This window comes from Uloborus diversus, chromosome 5, assembly GCF_026930045.1.
Source record: "Uloborus diversus isolate 005 chromosome 5, Udiv.v.3.1, whole genome shotgun sequence".
Classification (NCBI taxonomy): Eukaryota; Metazoa; Arthropoda; class Arachnida; order Araneae; family Uloboridae; genus Uloborus; species Uloborus diversus.
Genome location: NC_072735.1, coordinates 9,082,796 through 9,107,826, shown reverse-complemented (window position 1 = coordinate 9,107,826; position 25,031 = coordinate 9,082,796).

Sequence of the window (25,031 nt, the reverse complement as noted above, 5' to 3'; positions counted from 1 at the left end):
TTCTAGCCTAAGAATATTTTCTTAAAGCTGAAATCTGATCGGAAATTCATATAATGGTATTAATAGTACTCGCAATTCAATTTGAAAATGAAAGTTTCTTCGTTTTGAGTAATACTTGACTTATTTTTTAAATTCATGCTTCTAATTGTATTATAAAGACGTAAAATGCCTAGTTAGGAATAATTGCGGAAGTTTTTATAACACATTTAGGAGTAAAGAAAGCAAAATAATAAATAAGTAAATAAATACAATAAAGTACATTTCCAAATGGATGTCAGCATTGAAAATATCCCATTGACAAAACACATGAATTTATCTTAAAGAATAACATAAATAACCATTGAATAAAATTAATCTTACTCATGAGATTGAAGTGATAATACGAAATTCTGGGCTTCATGTCCTTTGTTTCAAAGTCTAGGGACGAAAAAAGTTATTTTCGGCCATTTTTAACATTGATCGCACATCGTCAGCGATATGACTTGTTTAGTACTATATTAATACACAAATGCAGTTATCAGTCATTCATAAGTTATTCCTAAAACAATATGATTCCACACTAATAACTAAGCAACCAACTTAACGAAGCCTAAAGAACGCAACGCCAACGCCACGTGCAGCTCCTCTGAACCGACTGAATCGTAGGTCGAAGGAGAAAGATGTGCCAGCAAAGCGAGGGACGCTGGGTAGAAAGAACTGTGCGCACGCGCAAGTATCAACGAAGGTCCACCTGTTCTAATGTGTACTAATTACCTTGACGGCGACAGCATGAAATCAATATCATCTTGACGGCGTCAACATGTATGCAATGTTGTTATTGTAAGGTAATATCAATATTGATATTTTAAGATGAATGCAATATACGTGTTGTTATTGTAATATTGCTTTTTACTCTTTATGCAAGCTTTATGCAGTATGAAACACGTCAATATTGACGCCGTCAGTATAATATCAAGATCTGTCAAGGTTGATGCAAGAAATTTTGCTATTAGGGATATTTGCTCTTTATTTTGATTAAATACACAACTCCTGCATAGGACGTGCAATAAATTATAGTCATCTAATAAACAACATGGCACATTTGAAGTGTCATTCCTACACCACAGCAGCTGAACTATAAATGACTAAGTGTTTGCGAATAACAATCCTATGTAATTTTGTTACAGCGTTTTTTGCTGTTATAAAAGATAAGTCTGCTTATTTATGAATGTGTTTTACAAATTACCCGGATTTTCGTTATCCGGATTGCCTTTGGTCCCCGCTAGTTCGGAAAAATGAAGTTGTACTGTAAATGAAAATAACCTGAACGGAAGCGCACTGAAAACATATATTATTTAACATTTTTAAGTTATGTTTTTTTATTTTATTTTATTTTTTTTTAAAGGTTAACAGAAAGAGTTTTGATCTCAAGCACATTAGGTTTCTGTTTTTCTATCAACTGTTTCTCAGATGTATACTATATACCAGAGTTGGGGGACGTGCGTCCTTTATAAAAATTAACTCTTGTAATAATTAATATTTAACTGTACAGATTGCGAAAATTTAAAATGTGTTGCACATAAAATTCTTAAGATAGGGTTTAAATAAGATAATCTGTCCTTTTGAACTACAGTAAGATGTCAGCTTAAAGTCAGGATAAGCCAAGTATAGTAACATTCAATTAAATTCAAGAAAGAAACAAAAACAAACAACCTACTAAATTTTTTATCGGATTTAAAATTATTTCACGCATTATTGCGTTATGTTACTCTTTTGTAGTTGAATATTGCTATTTTTCTTGCGAATTTCTTCATAGTAGTATATTAAAATACCGAAAAATAAATAATTGAAAATCTTTGTTTTATTAAAGTTATAATTTTTAATTATTTTTTTTAAAGCAATATTGCAACAAGTTGTGAATTACTCTCTTGAGGAAATACAAAAATATTTTTCCTTGAATAACTTCGTATGTAAAATAATGAATAAAATACTTAATGATTTTTATCCCCTATCGCTTTTTTTAACAAAGCAATTCAGTAATAAAGCTATATAAAAATTTATAATTACGTAAAAGCCGCATTTATAAGGCTTATGGCATTATAGGCAGCTGACTCCTTTATCACTGCCTAATTCAAATATGGCTTCCAGTGGTGAAACGGTTTAAAAATGATACCAAATGGAATGTTACTTATCTATTTGTTCTACTGGTTAAAGAGTAATCACGGTGTAACGAAAAGTTACATTACAAGACATGTATAAATTGCAAATGCATTTTGTGTAAAATTCGTCCTTGGCTCATATGAGGCAGTGAGAAGCAAAGGGATGTAAGTGAACATTTTAAAGTTTTGAGTAAAACGCGTATAGCCTAGGTAGGCTTTCATTGATTTTTTTTCTAAATCATGCTGTACAGCAGCACCTACCAGGCCTACTAGTACTATCTCTTGCCCCAAGCCAGAGGAGGGGTTCACCTACTATGTGCACTGGTTATCTCCAAATATTTAATTTTGCCATGCATCCCTTTGCTTCTCACTGCCTCAAATGCAGCCGTCTCCTCCGCGATTCTGCTCCATTTGCGTTGCAATTTGATAGAATTAAATTTAAGATTTATTTAAGATCTTAATTTTAGGTTTAAGTTCTTGTTTATTGTATATAGTTTATTGTCTGGTGCGTTTAGCCCAATATGATATTCTGTCGTGCATATACTGGAGCTTAAACACCCTCTTTCTAGTCTGTAGTTTAATTTTTTGGTCTTTCGACCATACTTATTGAATCCTCCACGGCTGATGAGCTCTTGATTCAACCTTTCAACTATTTCTATTAATTGCTGCTTTTTTTCTCATCATTATTATTCTTAAAAAATTGTTTAAAACTTGTTATTTGGCTTGTATATTTTATATATTTACTTGGCTTTGTAGTTTTGCTGTGTTGCTCATCTATGAGCTTTTGGTTCGGTTTTTTTTCAATATTCTTCACTTGTATTATAATAATAATAATTATATATATATATATATATATATATATATATATATATATATATATATATATATATATATATATATATATATATATATATATATATATATATATATATATATATATATATATATAGGGAGCGTGTATTTTCTGTGTAGTGTTTTAGGAGCTCTGGTATTGACGTTATGAAGTTTCTCGAGGATTTTTTTTTGCTTTGTTTGTTTTGTATGGGGGGGGGGGGCGCCGAAACGAAGTCTTGCCCCTGTTCGAAAATGACGTAGTTACGTCCCTGGCTCGTACAACATAAGATTCCTTTGTTTCTCAGTTTCTCATAAGTACTTTCTATTTCCTATTAGCAGGGTTACCAACTGCTCCGCATTTTGCGGAGTTGCTCCACAAAAAAAGAGAAATTCCGCAGCTCCGCACAAAAGTTCTTTTGCTCCGCATTTCTCGGCTGAACGTTTCAAAGCATGATATAGTGTTTAAAGCTGCTTTTGAATTTCATGCCAGTGCTTAAAATTATTTTTAAAGCTCAAAAACAATTTTGGACAAGTGGTTTACAATTTTTTTTTATTGAATTTCGTGCAAAATACCGAGCTGCTCCGCAAAATTTCATATGCTCCTCAAAATCACCACAGATGCTCCTCAAATTGTTTCTCCAAGGTTAGCAACCCTGTATTAGTAATTTTCATAATTAATAACTATGTCATCCATGATTTTAAATATTTGTAAATCATTACATTACAAAGCGATCACTGCTATCATTATTAACTATACAATCAGTTAATTTAAAGTACTAGTATAATAACTCCCCATTCACTATACCGATATTTCAGGATAAACACTTTGGCGAATCGTCACAAGTTAAATTAAAAGTTACAATTAGAAGATCAGACGAAATAAAGTACAAGAATCTAGTAAAACCTCGATATCTCAAATCTCTCAGGACGGGGAAAAATTTCGAGATATCGAGTTATCAAGGTTTTTTAAAAAATTACACTAGTAAACTCTCACATTTACACACACATACGCTATATGCATTTATATATGTACTATGGGATAAAGTAGTCTTCAATATTTCACTAGATTTGAAATTTTTCTAATTGTCGAAAGTGCACAGGATGAGATTTTGAAATGAACAACAATTTCAACTTGTTTTTTTCACCTAAAAATTCAAAAATTCTAATTTTATCTTTAACCAATAACCTCACATTCAAAAAGTTCTCAGCAGCCATTTTGTAGGAGTTAAAAAAGCTGAATGATGAAAATGAGGAACGAATTTTCCGTTTTCGCTTGAAAACTGACGAACGAAAAATCGAACCCCTTTCCTCAAAGTGGACAACATGTTCGAGAGAAATGCACAAAGATTCTAAACTCTGGGGAAACACTGCACCCCCTTCATGCCAACACTCCCCTACTATCTTGCCCCAATCCCCTATTCACAAAATTTCCAAGAAAAGGGATGAAAAACGTTAAGCAATTGTTTCTGGAACAAAAATTGCCAAAGCAAAACGACAATTTAAACCTGCTTCTGTGCAAAAATTTCGACATATCAAGGGTTTCGAAAAATAAATTTCGAGATAACTATGGAAAATACTGGGGAAAATTTTTGTTTCGGGACATCAAGGGTTTCGAGATAAGGAGGTTCGAGATATCAAGGTTTAACTGTAATTTGTATCCCGTATATTTTTTTCGGTGCAAATTAATTTTATACTGGTAAAAGCATGCTGGTCAAGGTGGATTAAGCAAGCATTTCGGTGTAAATTAATTTGAGAGTGCTAAAATCAATCTGGACACGGTTGATTGATCAATTATTTAGGTGCAAATTAGTTTGAGAGTGCTAAAATCACACCGGACAAGGTCGATCGAGCAATCACGGACTCATCAATGGGCTTTTGAATTCCTGAATTACCGGTACTCGCATGCTGAACCACGCAACTTATGTAGAACGCAACTGATGTGTAAAAGCAACAAGAATAGAAAAAAAGCAATGATTAATTTCTCTTTACATTTTGCATCTCTAAATTCGCCTCAATCCCTCGAGCGGTTTCACGTGGTCGCACAACCCCCATTTCCGAATCCCAGAATTTAAAAAAAAAAAAGGAAAAGAAAAGAAGAGAAGAACAAAAGTACATCCCCAGCTGCCCATTAACAGCGTTCCAAAGCCTCCTGCTAATTCCGCCAGGGAAGGGGTAGAGATGTTTCAATCTACTGATGAGAATAGCAGACGATTATCCCTCAAAAATCTGTCCACGGAACGAAAGGGTTCTACTGGCTCATTGCGCTATTCATGAGATTTGGCGCGCCTCTTGGAGCGGAAGAATCGCCAAAAGTTTGATTCATTACCTTAGTTGGCGAAAGTAACGGGGCAGAACAAATTGCGTTAACTTTTAATTTCTGGATAACCCGTCCTGGCTTCATCAGTCATGCTCTCATCTTCTCTCATCCCGAATTAAAAGCGGGAGGTTTTCGAGAAAAGACCCAAGTTGTTGGAAAGAATGATGTACCAATTTGCTGTTGTTGAAGTTTGCCGCGAACATACGCAGACACTTACCTTTATCATCTTGCGGAGAAGGAAAAGTCGCAGATTAGGAGATTGCCTTGGGACTGATCCAAATTAGATTTCTTAATCAAACACAGCTGAAAACTGATTGGTGCGTAATATGATAAATATTAAGTGTCCTAGTTGGCACTGCTCTTCATTGTTAAAAGCTTTGGAGACTCCCAACATAGGTCGTTTAATGACACTCATGAAAGATGTACTTGTTCATTGCTAAGAGAAAAGTAAATATATAAATAAATGAAAAAACCGGTTGGTTGTTTCTTTTTGAAAATTTATTGTGAGTATTTTACCAACATTAAAATATTGTACGAGTGAAAAATAATAAACTAATAAAATCAGATAAATGGCGAAGTTGTTTACATTAAATTGTTACTTATCAATGTACACCCAAAGCTGTTTTTGTGCGGTCTTTTTTTGGTGCATTTTTTTTTCTATGCGATCTAAGAAAATTTCACACAAATTGGCCCAACTGACTTTTAAAACGAGTGCTTAATAGCGTAATTTTGGGCTATTTTTTGTGCGATTTTTTTATGCGGTCCCTAGCTACCGCACAAAAACAGGTTTGGGTGTAACCAAGTTTTTGTTTCATTCAAGGGCAAAAATCAATATAATTTTTTCAAATTGTCATAAATCCTTCAAGGGGAAAAATTGCTCCTTTATTTGGGTTTTCATATAAGTACAAGCTGTCTGAAAAGTCCTTGAAACATTAAAAAAAATTTAGAGAAAAATAACGAATTATATCGCACGAACATGCGGTTTGCTTGCTTGTACAATGTTTCACAGGTTCATAAATGTTTTATGAACACAAAAAATGTTCGAGAACTGAACCTGTAAAATAGTCGTGTGTTAACTGCATATTCATACGCAAATTTGTAATTTGTTTCCCTTCTATCAGTTTTTTTTAATGGGGTTGTTTCCTTCAGTCAAAAGCACTACTTTTAGTCAATGAAATTGATAGAATGAGTAAAAAAAAATAACATGGACCCAGACAATACTTTCATTTTCCCAACAGTTATTTTTAATTAATTTTTTAAAATGTCCGATTTTGAAAACAAGACGTGGTCTTCATGACGTCACAAATGATGCAATTTGGCGCATCTTTGTACCGCGTTTCCACGTTATGATAATCAAGAAGCGAATTAAATATTGCGCTCTACGCTTGCTATCAACGATATCGTTGCCAATACACGTGAGTAAAGATGAGAATTAAATATTTTTCTCCGTGAAAATAGCAACATTGAATGGCATTTCATCATTTGTGATGTCACACGACAGAAACGTAAACAATAAAAGCGCGCCGATTTAAGTAATTTTTTTAAAAATATTAAACTTAAACAAATTATTTAAAAAATAGTCAGATCCTATATTTTTAAGCATGCTCTTTCAGAAAAAAAAAAGTACTTTTAAAACTTTGGAAACGACCCCATTGTCCAGATTTTTTTTTTGGACACCTTGTATATACAGTGGTTACTTTCCAGCAAAATGTGAGAGATGTCTGCATTATTTAGAGCCAATATTCATGCGTAACAAGTGCAGCTGATTATCTAAATTCTGTTTAATTTGAAAAATGCTGAAATAACAATGGATATAAAAGGAAGTACAGAGCTAAGCTCCCATGAGTTTTCATATAAATTAAGCAGTATCATGTACATGAAACGTTTCGATGAAAGAAACGTGTGTTTCACATCGATCCAGCTATTTATGCAGTTTTCTACTAAATTGATGTAAAGTATAAAAGAGATATCGTAGAAATTTTACAGCATGTTTTAATATTTATTACTTACCAGTGGTACCCGCACGGCTTTGCCCGTAATAGAAAAATTAAAAGGTCATTTGGTTCGCCTGTATATTTACAAATAATGTATGGTGAATTTTCTCGCCAATTGGCTTGTACCCATGTTACGGTTCCACGTTATGATGATTTCGTATCTCGCCAATTGGCTTGTGTCCATGTTACGGTTCCACGTTATGATAATTTCGTAATTTACTCGTCCATCTTATGATAATTTTGTTCTTAAAATTGGAATAGAAAAAGAACCTCATCAAATTTTCGAAAAATCACTTCGAGGTGCACACCCCCATGCTACAAACTAACTTTGTGCCAAATTTCATGAAAATCAGCCGAACGGTCAAGGCACTATGCGCGTCACAGAGATTCAGACATCCAGACATCCTCCGGACATCCAGACATCCTCCTGACATCCAGACAGAGAGACTTGCAGCTTTATTATTAGTAAAGATATTACTTGCACTCTGTGAAATAAAGACTATATGTGCTATGTTTTTCAAAAACCTCTATTCCTGTTTGTTTTTAATTTTGCGCAATTACTCCAGCTTATAAGATTGCTTAAGGTAGTTGTGAATAAAGATAATCATAAAAAATCTATACAATATAATAATTACAGGGTTGGCAAGTTTCTGCCGAGGCGGTTAAAACCAGAGAGGTTAAAACCACAGAGATCCTGACAGATAGAGAGAGAGAGAGAGAGAGAGAGATCCGGACAGACAGAGAGAGAGAGAAAGAGAGAGAGATCCGGACAGACAGAGAGAGAGAAAGAGAGAGAGAGATCCGGACAGAGAGACTTTCAGCTTTATTATTAGTAAAGCTGATTTTTACTGATCAACCACCATACATTTTAGAGCATAACAGGTCGTGTACTTGGGACATACCATGAAATTTAATGAAGTTGGAGAAAACTCCTTAAATTAATTTATGAGTTTTCTCTTGTCATTTGCGCTTATCATGGAAAAACTAAAACTTCGCTCTAAGAATGTTGTTGAATCGGGAACCAACAAGTCTTAAACAGCTTGCACAAAATGTTGTATCATTTAAATACTAAAAATAATATTTAAGTCTAAAAATACGAGTATCTAAATTATATAAATAATATAGAAACAAATAGGGATAATAAAATGAATAAATAAATAAGAAAAATAAATAAATAAAAATAAAAACGAATAAAATTATAAATCAATAAGCATATAAGAACCTAAATAATAAATTTTTTTCCATTTCCCTAATATTTTGCGGAAAATTTGACGTTCTTAAACTATTTATTTTAGCTCCTTTTTGCAAAACCATATGACAAAATGCCTTTAAAAAAGTTCATATGAATAGGAGACCGCATTTCAAACTGTGATTCGAAGTTTTTTTTTATACTCTCGGAATTAGTAATGAAAGGACGGGGGTTTCTTTTTTTGATCATGGGAGTTTTTCAAAGGGGGAATTTCTTTTGTTTTTTCTCTGTCTTTCCAATTTCCATTTTTAAATGCATTCGCGTTGCAAATGAAAGCATATCAAAAAGCGATAAACTATGCAGTCGAGTTTCCTCATAAATATCCTGAGAAACTAAATTATGCAAAATCATTTATTAGTTTTTTTGGCAGGGAAATTCGGTAGATATGATTACACGAAAGAAATGTCTATCCACGCGGAGTATTTTTATTTTTATTTTTTGAGCAATCACGATTGCTTATTGCTTTCATTTGACTGTTTTGATGTCCTATCATTTTATTTTCCCACCGCCACCCTCCGCACCATCACCGTGGACCGGCCGCCTCACGATGCTGCTCCCATAGCGAAAGTCGTCTCCAGGTTGCGTCAATATCCTACACTTACACGCATACATACACGCACGTGCAAACAAACACATACACACGCATACATACACCTACTCACATACACAAACGCATACATACACCTACACATATACATAAATACATACATACACCTACACACATACACAAACACATACATACACCTTCTACACGCATACATACAGACACCTACACATACACACACACACCTACACACAACTACCCACTCACTCATGCCTACACACACATACACATTCCCCCCCCCACCACAAACACTCATACACACAACTGCCCACACACTCATACCTGCACACAGGCACAAACACACACGCCTACATACACATACACACACACACATTCGTGATTGCGAAAAACATAATTTGAATTTCAGATGTCAAAATTCAAATTAATTTTTTATATTTGCTCCAATTGCTTCATTATGCAATTTAAATGAAGGAAAAAAAATGTCCCTAAAGAAAGGAAATTTTCAAGATAGATTGTTCATTTTATTGCAATGAAGTAGAATAAAAGTATACATTCTGTAAAAACACATATTAAAAAATTCACACTGTTAGTTTTTTTCTTATGAAACAAGAATGTATTTTAGATATCGGACGATAATAATAATAACAGTAAAAAGTTATGAAGAAAAAATGTAAAACCTAATTATTTTTATATGATTTTTAATACAACTGATTTTCAAAAATCTCTTTTAGCTGTGCAGAAATGTGCATTGCAGTTCAAAAAACAAAGGTATGTCTTACCGGTTGTTAATTTGTGCTTTCTTCACATCGCCTATATACGCTCTTTTCCTTCTTCTTCTTCTTTTTTTTCTGTTTGTTCCTGTCTTTCCTTCCGGTTTTTCTGGGATATTGCTTTTATTTTCATTAAAGCCTATGTTCCCTAAAAGGGGGAAAAACATAGACATGAAAAAGGCCGATGTATTGTAAAAATATCGTCAAAAGTCAAGATTAAATTAAATAATTAAATGAATATTAAAGACAAGAGAGAAAATATGAAATTACAGTCGGACCTCCATATATCGAAGTAGCAAATTGCCGGAAAAATTTGATATATAGAAATTTTGATATACAGAAACGGTATTATTTTTTCATTAAAATCTCCTAAGACATTAAAATTAAAGCTAATTTTCGTGCGTGAAACCCAATTTCTAATTTATACGAACATTGGATTAAATGAAAGTTAATAATTAAAAAATTAACAGAACTACTTTTTTGCACCTTCAAACATCTTCATTCTTCGGCAATTCAACTTGATCCGCAACATTAGGGGATTTTTGTTTTGACAATGCAATCGAGAGAAAAGTAAAAACTCTATCTACTTAACTTGAATGATTTTTACTGAAGCTAAAAAGACTAGGAATGATAATCAATAGATATAAGGGATAGCTTGAAAATGATTTTAGGGTATTACTGGTTACAACTAAGATTTGAAATAAACTTGAGGGAATTTAAGAACTCCAGAATGGAACAACGATCTATCTACCAGGGCTGCGGAGTCGGAAGGAAAATGACCGACTCCGACCCCGACTCCTGGGTTTTGAAACGCCCGACTCCGACTCCAACTCCGACTCCGACTCCGGATTAAAAAATAATAATAATTGTATTTTTTCAACTCCCTCGCTCTCTTCAGGGGAAGGGGGAAAACCTCTAAACAGAGATTGAAATATTAATTCCTTTTTATGAAAATTTCGCATTTTGTTTTTTATTGTAAACCTAAGACGCGTACAACGTTAGAAATTCAATTTAAAGATCAAATTTTCCAATAGTTACGAGTTAAAAAGTGAGATGACTTAAAAATCCCTTTTAAAAAATTTGAAAAGGATTATCTGTAATTTGCCCCCCTGTAATGTTTAGCAAATAGATATTGATCAAATCGTGTGCTTTCAATTTTTTAAAGCTGTAACTTGAGAGAAAAAAAGCTTTTTTTTTTTTAAATCCAAGTTCTTGAGAGGGGGTGGTTCGCCCCGGGTGACACCCATATGGTAGATGACACCCAAAGTTAATTTCAGAATTTATAAAAAATACAAATACTTTAATTCTGAAAATTTTTGCGAATATATTTTAAATTATATTTTATCAATAAAATTTCAACGAAAATAGGGCACATATACGTCAGGAGCTAATTTTACACAAAATGCGGCGGTATATAAATTTGTACGAATAGCGGTTACTATACCTATATTTCTTCTTCGCTAAATTTTTAATTTAAATTTTATTGGCTGCTTTGAATTAACCTTAATATGAAGATTTTAAGATTAACTGCAATTATTGAGTGTTGTAATCAAGAAATCATTTACACTTATTTTGTTCCATACTTTTTAGTGAGAACCAAGCTTATAGAAATATTCTTAATAAAGAAAAAAACATTAGATTATTTCATCGAATCTTTTGGATTCGTACTTTCGCGCCAGAACTTCTTTGAATTTGCCGTTTACCCTTAAACGCTTCAACCTTAGCTACTGGCCTCAATTTAATAATTTGTTACGTTTCTTTTACTATTTTTATAATTGAGATCGAACAAAACACTATATTTCTATTTTTGTTTGAAAGTGATTACTTGAAAATGTTAGGCAACAAAACCGTTTGCTGACAGTTGCTGTTAGTTAAGTTAAAAAGCAAGCAAACTAGGGGACAGCTACAGAAAGTTCGATAAGCACTCAAGCTAGCTGATTGCCATAATGGCAGTTATTTCCTTAATAATGGCAGTTATTAACCAATTGGTAGGTCCGTTTTTAAAAAATGCAAGGAGAGTCAGGGAAAAGGAAAGAAAAAAAGAAAACCCGGAGTCGGAGTCGGAGTCGGCATGTTTTCTAACGACTCCGACTCCAACTCCTTTACCCCAAAATCAGTCCGACTCCGACTCTTCGACTCCGACTCCGACTCCGACTCCACAGCCCTGCTATCTACACATCTCCTCAACCCCAGATTCCTTATGAGTTTCGTAGCAACCTTAGTGAACATAATTTTCTCCCCTAACCTTCATTTTTGATGAGACAAACAGTCTAAAGTGAAAAAAAAAAAAAAATCTACGAATGTCTCAAATTTTTTTTCGATATATAGAGATTTTTTCAGTATATAGAAACAATTTTTCTGTGTAATCAACATAGAAATTTGCTGGGATTTCGATATATAGAAAATTTCGATTTATGGAAGTTTGATATATGGAGGTTCGACTGTATATAATTGCGTTAGGGAAACGTATGTATGTTGGTCCGTCTGTACGTGTGCCCTCTCCCCTCTCCGCCTAGTATTTTTGAGGGAATAATCCATTTTTTAAATAAACCATTTTTTATTAGAAAAATCTCGGACAGAATATTTTCACACATTCACATTAATTTTTTGATTTAATGAATTTTTCTTTTATTCTTTTAACTTTAAACGAGACAGAAAAAACTTAAAAATTGCAAATTTCAACCTTAAATATGTTTGTTTTTTTTATTTCAGTGACTTATACGTCAAACGTTAAATATTAGCATTACATTTAGCAAATATCGTAAATTTGGTAAAATTTACAAATTCTTTTTAGAGTCATTCCATTTCAAATCAGGCAGGCAGGTAAGAAAAGTGTCATATGACCATTACAAATTTTTTTGAAAAAACTACAGTAGTTACATCTAAAGGACATATGAAATGTCCCAAAGGAATCTTGCAAGAAATTTTTTTTTTCTTCAGTTACAACCCACTAAAATTCTGCATAAAATCGGCCATTTTGGAAAAAAACCAGCAAAACACTCGATTTGAAATGGACATTATTTCAAAAGTATTTAACCTATTTGAATAATTCTTTTTTCTAAAAATAAATAACGACTCATATATCATCTAGACATCGGTTTTGAAAATTTAATTAGGTTTTTTTGATTTCGAAAAAAAAAAAAAAAAATTGTGACGAAAAAAACTGAATTTTTACCGATTGAATGACTTTTTTCTATAGGAAAAAAAAGTTTTTTTTTACTAAGCAGAGATGGCAGTCCTAAAGCCCTTATATGATAGTTATTAGCATATTGTATTATAATCGTTAGATCCATACAGCCTTAGAAATAAAATTTGATTGATTGAAAAATTGTCATTGGTGACTGTTGTCCCAAAATTTTTGGATCCTACCTCGTATGATTGCTTTTATACATAAGTATAGGTACACTAAATTCAAAACACAAAATTCACCTATAGTTTGAGAATTTAACCCCTTCAGACCTGGTGTCCGGTGTACCGGACATACACTTTAAACAGCTGCTAATCATTTAATAATTGATTTAATTAGTTGATTTTTTTTAGTTAACTCTTTACATTCTACTTATATATAATCTGTGAAATAATTTTTCGTTTTTGGGATTGACAACACTGACATACACTCTCAAAAATGGACTTTCAAATTTGACGAAATTTTCTTCGTTTTTGACGAAACCACTTCCAGGGATATGCTCCGAGCGAACATTTCGTCAAATTGAAGAAACTGCTTTTGTTAGTGGTTTGAGGATGCGAATTTCGTCAAATGTAACAAAATATTTCTTCATTCTAGTTTCGTCAAATTAACAATCATTTTCGTAGTTTTGAGAGCATTAGTTTCGTCTAATTAATTTCGTCATATATAAGAACGTTAATTTCGTAAATTTTTAAGAAAATTTAATTTCCTTTTTTTTTTAATCTTGGAGCACATTAGTTTATTTTTATTTTTCAGAATACAGTCGAACCTCGTTAATTCGAACACGCTTAAAACAAATAACTGCTGAAATGAACTTTTTTGCAATGTCTTATTGTTTATTGTTTTTCGGATAAAGCGAACCACGTTTTTAATCGATTTTAATGGTCCCTTTAAGTTCGTTATAGCGAGGTTCGACTGTATTTTATAAGATTCGTGTGCGTGTGATCAAATCGTAACTTCAGAAGCTTACCACCGTAGTTTCCCATTTTAATGCGTATAGTCACTTTCACATGCCCGTCATTTATGGGGTCGGGGGGTCAATTGACGCCCCCCCCCCCCTCCCGTCTTGATTTTTGAACATTCATGTTTTTACACATGACTGGACGTCGTTTTACTTGGCTTTCTGTAAAATTTTTATTGAGTACAGACTCTTTGCCATATTTTGGAAAAAATTGAAATAACGGGCCTGCAGCCCCCCCCCCCCCATCAAAAAAAAAAAAAAAGACAAGTAATTGTTGAAAAAAGAGGCACATAAAATATGTCAAGTAAATTTTTATTTATGGTAAAAATGCAAACAAACAACTTCTTAAAAGAGGTAAAACAAATCATTGCAGATTAAACTCCTCATGGTATCTAATTAAACCCCCATAATGGGGGGTTTTTCTTCAAAAAATCTAATTTTTTGTCGGATATTTTCCAAATTTGGCAGAGAGGTTCGTTATTGGAGACTCGGGAATTCACACAAGGTCGTTTATGTCTCTCTATGTGTGTGTGGGGGTGGGTGGGGGGGGGGACAGACAATCCCGCATTGAGGGTTCTCCGTATTAAAAAAAAGTTTTTGTCCGATCTTTTTAAAGTTTGTCACAGAGGTTTTTAGATGCTCTAGAATCACGCAGGGTAGTTTTCATGACTTTATAAGGAGGGGGGGGGGGGCGATCCTTGAAAAAATCTAGTTTTTGTCGGATTTTCCAAAATTTGGCACAGAGGTTCTTTGATGCCTGGGGATTCACGCAGGGTAGTTTTCGTCCCTCTTTGGGGGGGGGGGGGGGCAACCCCTATGGTAGTTTTCCTACAAAAAATCCAGTTTTTGTTGGATCTTTCCGAATTTGGCACAGAGTTTCGTTATTTGATGCTCAGGAATTCTCATTGGGTGGTTTTCGTTCCACTATGGGGGGCAACCTCCATACGGGGGGGGGGGGGCTCTTATGAAAAAACAGTTATCATCATATCTTTTCCAAATTTGGAACAAAGATCCTCTGATGCTCGGAAATTCACACATGGTAGTTTTCAACCCTCCATGATGCGGGGGGGGGGGGCAACCCCACATTGGGGGTTCTCCTTATATAAAAAAAAAGTTTTTGTCCGATCTTTTCTAAATTTGCCATAGAGGTTCTTTGATGCTCAGGAATTCACGGAGGTTAGCTTTCGTCACTCTATGGGGGGGGGGGGGGGCAACCCCGATGGGGGTTTTCCTTGAAAAAAATTCATTTTTTGTCGGATCTTTCCAAAATTTGGCATAGAGGTTCGTTCATTCATGTTCAGGAATTCTCATAAAGTAGTTTTCGCGCCGCTATGGGAGACAACCACCAAATGGGGGGGGGGGGGGGTTCTTATAAAAAATCAGTTTTATCAGGACTTTTCCAAAATTGTCACAGATGTCCTTTGACGCTCGAGAATTCCCGTTTTCGTCCCGCTTTGAAGTGGGAAACCATGTGTGTGTCGGGGGGGGTGGGAGTCTTATAAGAACCCAGTTTTCGTCTGATCTGTTCCAAATTTGGTACATTTGTCTTTTGATGCTTGGGAATTCGTATATTGTAGTTTTCATCCCGCTATGTGCGCCAAACCCCACAGGAGTTTTCCTTATAAAAATTCAGTTTTCGTCGAATCTTTTCCAGATTCGGCCCAGATGTCCTTTCATGCTGGAAATCCACATAAGATACTTTCCCATGTGGTAGTATTCATATGGGGTACTACCCCATGTGATTAAAGGACCTATGTGCCAAACTAGAAAAAGATTTCACAAAAGCCTGGATTTTTGTAAGGAAAACTCCCCTAATGAGGGAGGTGGGGTGCCCCTAAAGCGGGAAGAATATTTCAAACTGTTTGGACTACATCGCGATGCATCGCTACATCGCGATGTAAGGATGGCGAATGCATCACGATGTAGAAATTCCTACATCGCCCTGTCCTACTGGGAATATAAAAGTGCTACTTCCTCAGCAGACATTGGGTTCTGGAAAAATAAATCATGTGCCACTTTTATGCACAGTTACATCGATATATGCTCGGGAGAAATTTGCTGAAGATTTTCTTCTTCATTGCATTGCATGAAAAAATTCCAGAAAAAAAAAAAAAAAAAAAAAGATTTTTATCCAACTTATACCACAAATTTCAAAGAAAAAGTACAATAAAATGGACAACTTTAAGTTAGTATATCTTTGTTCTAAAATTAGATACAGAAAGTAAAATTAGATTATCTTAAGAAAAAGTTTACCATTTTCTTTTTCCAATCAGTTATTTGTTTTATTAATTTTGCTTGTATGTAGAATGTTTATTAGGCCAAATTTATGTTTAATACAGGAACTTTATTATTGCATGCATTTCATACTTCATACTTTGAAAACAATTCTGTGCCAAAATTGCAAAAGGTATTTGAAAATATGAATCTTAAAAAAATGCAGATATGAAATAAATCTTTTGGTAAAATTAATTTAGTGTAATGTTTGTTAAATAATTATAAAATAGACCTTTACTTTTTACCCTTAAATTTTTATTATTATTTCCAAACATGTGTAACATGAAATCAATGTATAATATACGAAAACTCTGAATATTGTTATAATTATGGAAAAAATCTTCGTCTGTCTTGGTGATGATTATCTCCATGATGTTGGATCCATCCTAAAAGAGTTTTAAAAATTAAACATATGTATAATAAGTAAATGTGTAAGTCCATTGGTGTATGCCCTCATGAACATTGATCTTTTTTCTATTTCGAGGCAAGTTTTACGATTAAATGCAGCAGCTTATTTCTGAACTAAAGCATTTTTCCACAATTTCTTTCAAAATTGTTCCCCTTTAGTTAAAAAGCTACGATTCTCTTGTGACTTTAAGGAGCATCTGATTTCATTTTCATATTCTTCAAAATATGATTATTTCGACGGTGACAGCTATTTTTCCAAGCAGATTGCAAGAGTGAGTAATTTTTACAGCGGATGGGCAAAATTTTTATTTAGGCAGACAGACAATGATTTCTCTCAGTTGGTATCTGAAATTAATTTCTGAATAGCGTTCTGGAATTAGAGTTTCTTCAATTTATCGACAACCAGCATTACTTAGCCATTAAACTAGTTAATTCCTTTGCATATCAAGTCGTGAATTTTTATTTTTTTTCGGGCTATAAAAAAAATCAAGGGTGCGACAATTGTTGATCTGTGATTTTTTTTTAAATTTATTTTTTATTGCAGCCGACAGCCAAAATACACCGTTTTCTCCCGACTTTCATTTTCAGATTTGCAGTTTTCTTGTCGAATGCTTTCTGAAGTACTCCCTCCACCACAAATTAGTTCTATTAAAATACTAACAAACTGAGTAGTACTGAAACTGATGTGATTATGATTTATTTTTACTTTTTTCAGAAATTTTATTGTGTTATGTTATCAATAAGTAACATTTACTTACCGAGCCTCACCTCCTTAAACCACTACCGAATTGAAGTCAAAAACCAACGGCTCCAACACTCGATTAATTGATAGTATAGTACCTTGAAATCTTTAAAAAATATTCAAACAAAATCATAAAAGCGTCAGAATTAATCACTGGTACAAAAATATTCAAACGTCGCGCTACTAGTTTGAGACGGAGGAAGTATTACCAAGGAAGTATTACCTTTTCCCCAAGCATATTTGATTTCTAAAATATGTAATTTTCACGCAGTAAATAAAAAACACGCCAAGGGAGAAGAGTTGCCAAAGACAGGGGAAACCCAATAACATAGTGTTTTCTTTGTTTGTGTCTTGAGAACTAATTGACAGATATCGATGGATTTTCTTCCTTTTTTTTTTTTTTTTTTTTTGATTATCCTTTCAATTTTTCAATTAAAGTATAGCTGTTCGGTTAAAATTTCAGATATTTTACTTTGCATCCAGCAAAAATCACAAACTGTAATTTACATTTGGATTGATTGGTAGTTCATCTATAAAATGCTTCTTAGTCTGGTTTCATGTAGACCTGGATTTCTCATTTTTTGTTGACAATACCTTGAAACGTGAAATATGGCAATAAAATTAATGCTGCAATAATTTTAGCCGTAGAAACTATGTATAATAGAAAAACTCATAGTTATCACAAATCATGTAACACAAATTGACATAGAAAAACTTATAAATTTAGTGTATTAAGTGTGGAAATAAACAACAAAAAATGCTTATCATTATTATTTTCAAAACATGCTACTATATATGTATTTTTTTTAATCGAGGTTAAACATTAAAACTCTATTTTCATTAATTTATTTAATTTGCGGAAAAATTGAAAAAAATGTTGAAAATATTCTGCTGAAATATCAAGCACAAAGATAGAGTTCTTTACGGAAATTAATATCTTCTCTAACTTAAAATGATTTGTATTAAATTGATATTTACTTTACTTCATGTTTTATGCAAGTAAAAAAAGGCTCCACAAATAATGAACATAAGCACTTTTCGCTAGAAACATCTGCCTGCCGTAGGGAAAGAGATTATATAAACAACACGGGGTAAGCATTTATAAGTCCTGTCTACAAGCATAAAAAAAGAGGGTATCATTTCGGATCCAAAAGCTGATATAAGCGATTTGCATTTATTTTTTATTGCATCAAGCGCTTTTTTTCCTCTAGTTTCATCGGTTTTATTCAAAGATTGTTAAACAATTATTTTAAAATATTTTCTACGAACACTTTTGTGTTATAAAGTTCTTGATACTTTTTGATTATTAATTTCTTCAAAATCATATTTTATTTTGCCATTAAAATATTTCATGTAGTTTTGTAATATTGTTTACCCATTCCAAAATATTAATTTTTACTAATGGGTAGAGCAATATTTCATTGAAAATGATAAGTGTACGAACACTTTTGGGAGCAACTGCATAAATTATAACATTGAATAAAACATTACATGTAGAGTGGAAGAAAAAATATCAATACTTATTGGGGAATGGGTACATATTTGTTTAAGAAAATTAAAAACGCACAGTGAAAAAAATTTGAACTATTAAACTAAAAAATAAACTTTGTTTTACAGAATTATTTTTGTAAAATTCATGGAGAAGAATGAAAACACATAACCATGCAATATATTCAACGTTGAAATTAAAAGCTTCAAAGTTCCATGCCTTTTATAAAAGCGCTGTATTTATCATCTGCGTTAGTTTAGCTACAGTGGAATTTTTTTTGTAAGTTTAAATTTGTACAAATTCTGTGGTCATGTTTGACATTTTTTTAACGAAATAAAGGAAGTACGTTTTTCGAAACTAATGTCAATAAACCAACATTTCCTTTTGCAAATAAAAAAAACAACGCTAGTTAAGCCTAACGTGGAGGTGACTCAAAGTTAGTTCAAAAAACACACAGAGTTCTAAACCTAATCGAACGGTTCGTTTTCAATTTTAATGTGTTTTAAACACAACTATAAACACAACACTAAACAAAAATGTAACAATAAATAAAAGAAAAAGCACATTGCTCATACAAATTTTAATAAATACTAACCTTTTTTTTATGAATCCTTTAGGATAATTTAACGAGCAAGTACAAGACTGAAACGAAAACTCCCAGAATGCACTGCAATATGACGAAATCGGGACGAAATAATTTCGTCAAAAAGTTGAGATTTCTGGTTTTGTCAAATATCACGTGATTTGTTGACGAAAGGATCGTCGAAAATAACGAAATAGTGCTCGAGGATTGCCAAATCGTCAAAATTGAGCGTTTCATTTTTGACAGTGTATAGGATTGAGAGATAGAGAGTGGCTCATTTTTCCAATCATGGATTTTCATCTGAAAAGCGAGGTTTTTTTCCTGATTTTTTAAAAAATATATAATCTTTAATTAATTGTTTCAAACGCTTATAGTATGTTTTATAATTGCTTGTAGAACATTTTATAATGAAGTTTGTTCGGTATTTTATCGTTTTTGTATATGAAATATTGATTTCAAAAATATAAGTCCGGAATATTGGACGTACCATAACTCTTTTAATTTTTCTCCTAAAACCTCAAAATTTTGTTTATAAGACACCCCTTACTATAGTACACTGTGTACCAAATATCAACATTTTTGGTCCAATATTTCAGACTGAAGGGGTTAAAAAAACCCACCTGTTTTATGAGAGAAGTAATCAGTTGAAGATGGTTGTAAAAGGTAACCAAACAGATCACCAAAAGTAGTTATTATAGCCAGGGATTCAATTTCTAACAAAAGTGCAGGAGCCCTATAGCCCTCAGAACTTACTTTAGTGTCTAAATGGCGTGAATTCGGTGAAAAATACAAAAATTTGAGTGAAATAAGCAAGGAAGTATGGGAGCTCATCTCCTATAACAATAAAGCCCTGATCAGCAGAAAAATATTTATATAATGAAGTCAGATGGTCACCAAAGGCTCTTCTGTAATTACGCGCAGAGTCATACAAAAAGACGAATACACTGGATCATCAAAAGCGGTTTGTTATACGTATATTATTAAAAGTCAGTAAGATTTTAGTTGTTGCTGATTCAGTACAACATTATTGTAGCTATTAGGCATTAATATAATCAGAATTTCAGTGAATGATATTATTAGACATTTTTATTTTACATGCATTTCATTTTATTGCATGCCATGGTCGATAAGGTCACATTAAAAAAATACATCCACTTTTTAAGCATTAAAAGGGGTTCATATGAGCCAATTTTTAGATTAAAAAAAAGGGGGGGGGGTTGAGTAATATCACTTCAAAAATCGTTGATTTTGAAAATTTTCAAATTTTCAACTTTTATTTCCAAGGCGGTATGGATCTAAGGATTAGTATAATAAAATATGGTATATGAAACTATCATATAAGGGCTTTAGATTGCTATCTCCGTTTAGTAAAAAAAACTTTTTTTTCATGGAGAAAAAAAAATCGTAAAATCAATAAAAATGCAGTTTTTCTGCCACAAAAATATCTTTTTTTTCAAAATCAAAAAAACCTAACTAAAATTTTCAAAAACGATATCTAGATGTAAAATGGGTTCTTATTTATTTTTAGAGAAAAGAATTATTTAAATAGGCTAAATACTTTTGAAATAATGTCCATTTCAAATCGAGTGTTTTGTTGTTTTTTTTTTTTTCCAAAATGGCCGTTTTTGTACAGAATTTTAGTGGGCTGTAACTAAAGAAAAAAAACTTTATCTTACAAAACCCTTTTGGGATATTTCATATGTCCCTTATCAAAATAACGGTGATGGTCATGTGACAGGCCCTGCCTGATCTGAAATGGAATGGCTCTTTAATGAGGCCAATGTGATGACGCTTGCAGTTAAAGAAAACGTTAACAAGAATTAGTAACGAAAATTATTTTTGATTAAGGTTTTCCTACCCTACACTGTAATGTAAATTATGAATCTCTCAAAGCACAATATGTTTACTTTTACTTTTCACACTATTTATCTCAACACAGTTTGGGCTATACAGGGTGTCTTCTACGTTAAAAGTTTTCTTAAAACTTTACTGCACCTTGCTGTAAAATTTTTACTGAATGCCACTTTATTACTTCTCATACTATATTATATTACTTGCAGTACCCGCACAGCGATGTCCGTACTAGAAATTTAATGGAAGTCCGTTGAATAAAAAATAAAATTGACGCCCCCTCCCCCTCTAATGTAAAATGATCATTTTTCTTTACAGTGGCTCCCAAAAGTCTTCGTACACCTACGACTTTCAACGAAATAGGTTCCAATCCATTGGTTAGAATTAATATTTCGGAATAGGTATTTAATTATAAGATCTATGATCAATTTTCAACAAAACTGCATGAATTTTTTTTAAAAAATATTAAAACTTATTTTTTTAAAAATTAAAAATCAAAAAGTGCCGGAAATTTTATCTCGCAAAAGTATTCGTACACTTTATAAAATGTCTATATATTATTGAATAATCTAATAATTAAGTTAGAGCATTGAAACAAATTGTTTAGAACGCGGAAAATTCTACCCTTTTCAATGATACATAATATTAATATGTGTAAGTAATTTTTCACCCCTTTAATAGCCAATAATAGGCAATTTACGTGAAATTTGGGCCTAAATTAGAATAAAAAAAGAACTATTTATCGGATTTTTTTCTAATCATAGCCTATGTTACTCAGTAAGAAATCACCTTTCATATAGTGAAGGAATTTTTCAAATTGGTGCAGTGGTTCCCGAGATTACCTCGAACATATAAACACACAAAAATCCGCCCCCTCTCTTTACAAAATTAGTATAGATTTGATAAAAACTATTTATCAAAAGTTAAAAAAAAAGAAAAACTAAAAAAAAAAAGATGCTTTAAATTCATATATTAGCGCATTCGTACTGTATTAATATGAATGCTGAAATGCTATATAAATATGTACATGGGTTTAAATAATATATGACAGCACACACGCGTCATGAAAAACCCACAATGTCCCGACACTTTTTCCTGCTCCAAACTCGAATGTACAAATAGATTAGATCATCCCAAAATTTATCCTCATAATAAAGTTTCTCCCTAACTCCATTTTGCCATCCCAATTCAGAATGCACGCTAATAAATATGAAGCAAAATCATATATGTCCGGAGTTTTTAGTTCTTCGTCCGAGACTCGCTCACCAAAATAACACGAATTCGCGTCAAATCCCACATTTTACGACGAGCTACCCGTGTCTGAGCACTTAATTCCGGGGACACATTCGCAGAGATTTCCCCCCAACTCGTCGTCTTTTTATTGATTATCGTTTTTTTCCGGTTTCGGTATCAAGCCGTTTTTCGGTTCCATTTTTTCTTCTCTCTCTCGGTAATTCCATTCCATCCCCGCGAATAGATGAGCTTAGGCGTGTCGTAGGGGAAAACAAGAGAAGGATTTTTTGGTAAATTCGTTTTTCTTAAGCCTTGAACCCATCCAATTCATAAACAATGTTCTGATCTGACGTTTCGGTTTGAAAGCACGATCGAGGTGGCGATGAGGGTTGCCGTCAATTGGGTGCTTGAGGAACTTTTGTCGAAAACGACAGTGGAAAGATTTTGTCCAGCCAAATTGGCGCAAAATTCGAAATTGCAATACAGTAGAGACAGGGAGAATACAGACAAACATTTTCTTTACTAATAATAAACCTCAAAATCTCTCTGTCTGGAGAATGTCTGTAGGATGTCTGGATCTTTGTGATGCACATAACGCCTAGACCGTTCGGCCGATTTTCATACAATTTGGCAAAAAGTTAGTTTGTAGCATGGAGGCGTGCACCTCGAAGTGATTTTTCGAAAATTCGATTTTGTTGTTTTTCTATTTTAGTTTTAAGAACATTTTCCGGAGCAAAATTATCATAAGATGGACGAGTAAATTACGAAATTATCATGACGTGGAATGAATCGAATGAATATATATCGAATGTCGAATGAATATAGCCAATTGGCGAGAAATTCATCATCCATTATTTGTAAATATACAGGCGAACCGAATGACCTTTTCATTTTCAACTACGGGCAAAGCCGTGCAGGTACCACTAGTAGATAATAAACATATCATTGCTCTAATTCTGTACACTCAAACCATTCCGATTCTAACCAGAGAACTACACGAATAGTGTAATAATTAAAAAAATTAAAATGGATATCAACCGAAAGAGCATGTTGATACATTTTTTGGCGTTAAAAGTACCTACCCTCGTGCCTCCGTTATCGAGATATAAGGTCTTAAAGTCTTTAGAAATAATACGAAAAGCGGCGAAATTAAAGACCTTGCGAAAAGTTTTAAGGTAGTAAAACTTGTGAAGTTGACCACCCTTGTAAGTTGACCACCTGTCTAAGTTGACCGCTCTTTTCAGGCACGGAATTAGCCCTTATCGTATAAATCAACCTTTGTAAGTTGACCACTAAAGTTATGTACCGCAGGTGGTCAACTTACACAGGTTTCACTACCTGTTTTCACCGTATGCATGTGGCAGAACATCCACCTGTAAAGCGTATGAAAGATGTCTTCCATTATATTACTCACCGAAGCTCGCTAAACTTAGCTAATTTTCTTAACATTTCGAGACTTTACGACCTTACGAGCTGCGTCACCTGGCTTTGCACGGTCTCCCTCGAAAACAAAAATTATGTCATGTGACGCATGTTCAACAATCAGGCTTGAAAAAAAAAAAAAAAAAAAAAAAAAAAACAGTAAAATTTTGCGGCAGATGCGGAAAAATAACCAAAAAGGAAACATTTTAAATTCCCCGATCACAGGAAAATCCTCAAAACAAAAGCCAAAATTTTATTTGTTCATATTCGAGAAAACAAAATGGCCACAGATCTTTCTTCTCAATGATTTTCTTCACACTACAAATTTTAATAAAAGCAATGTCACGGAAAGTTGAGATAAAGCACTGAATAATAATTTGAATGGAGGAAAGTCATCGAAAAATAGGAATTTTAAGTCAAAATCAAAGTGTCATAATTAAAAGTTTTTAATTGAAATCTCCGCTAATTATTGTCAGAGGATTATGTTAAATAGCCAATCATAAAGACGTGAAAATTACACATCTATCGATATCTGGTTCGATGGTCAGTTCACTGCCGTTCGTGAGAAGTAACTCGGACATAGATAGATAGATAAGTACATACGCTCAGCTTTTAATTATGTAAGATATTTCGATATCGGGGACACGAGGGCAAATAATGTATGCGTCCAAAAATTGTTCACTGTGCTTTTTTAATTGCTACTAATTTTGCTATTTCTCTTTCATTCTTGCACTATCGCAGTTTCCTGGTAAGCTTTTCAAGGTCTCTTGAGTGGTTTATGGACGGATTATTTCAAGTCCTAAAATGACTGGCTTATCTATTTGCATAAGAATTAGTTGTGTTCCATGAGATAAAATCTACTTCTCAAATAATACTTTTTTTTTTTTTTTTTACTATTGCTGACGAAAAAATATTACTTGGAGTGGCATTTTATCGTTAAAGATACAGGCTTTTCGTTACGTAACATTTTTTCTTTCTATTGACATACAAGTCAATGTCTGAACTCTGTCCGTG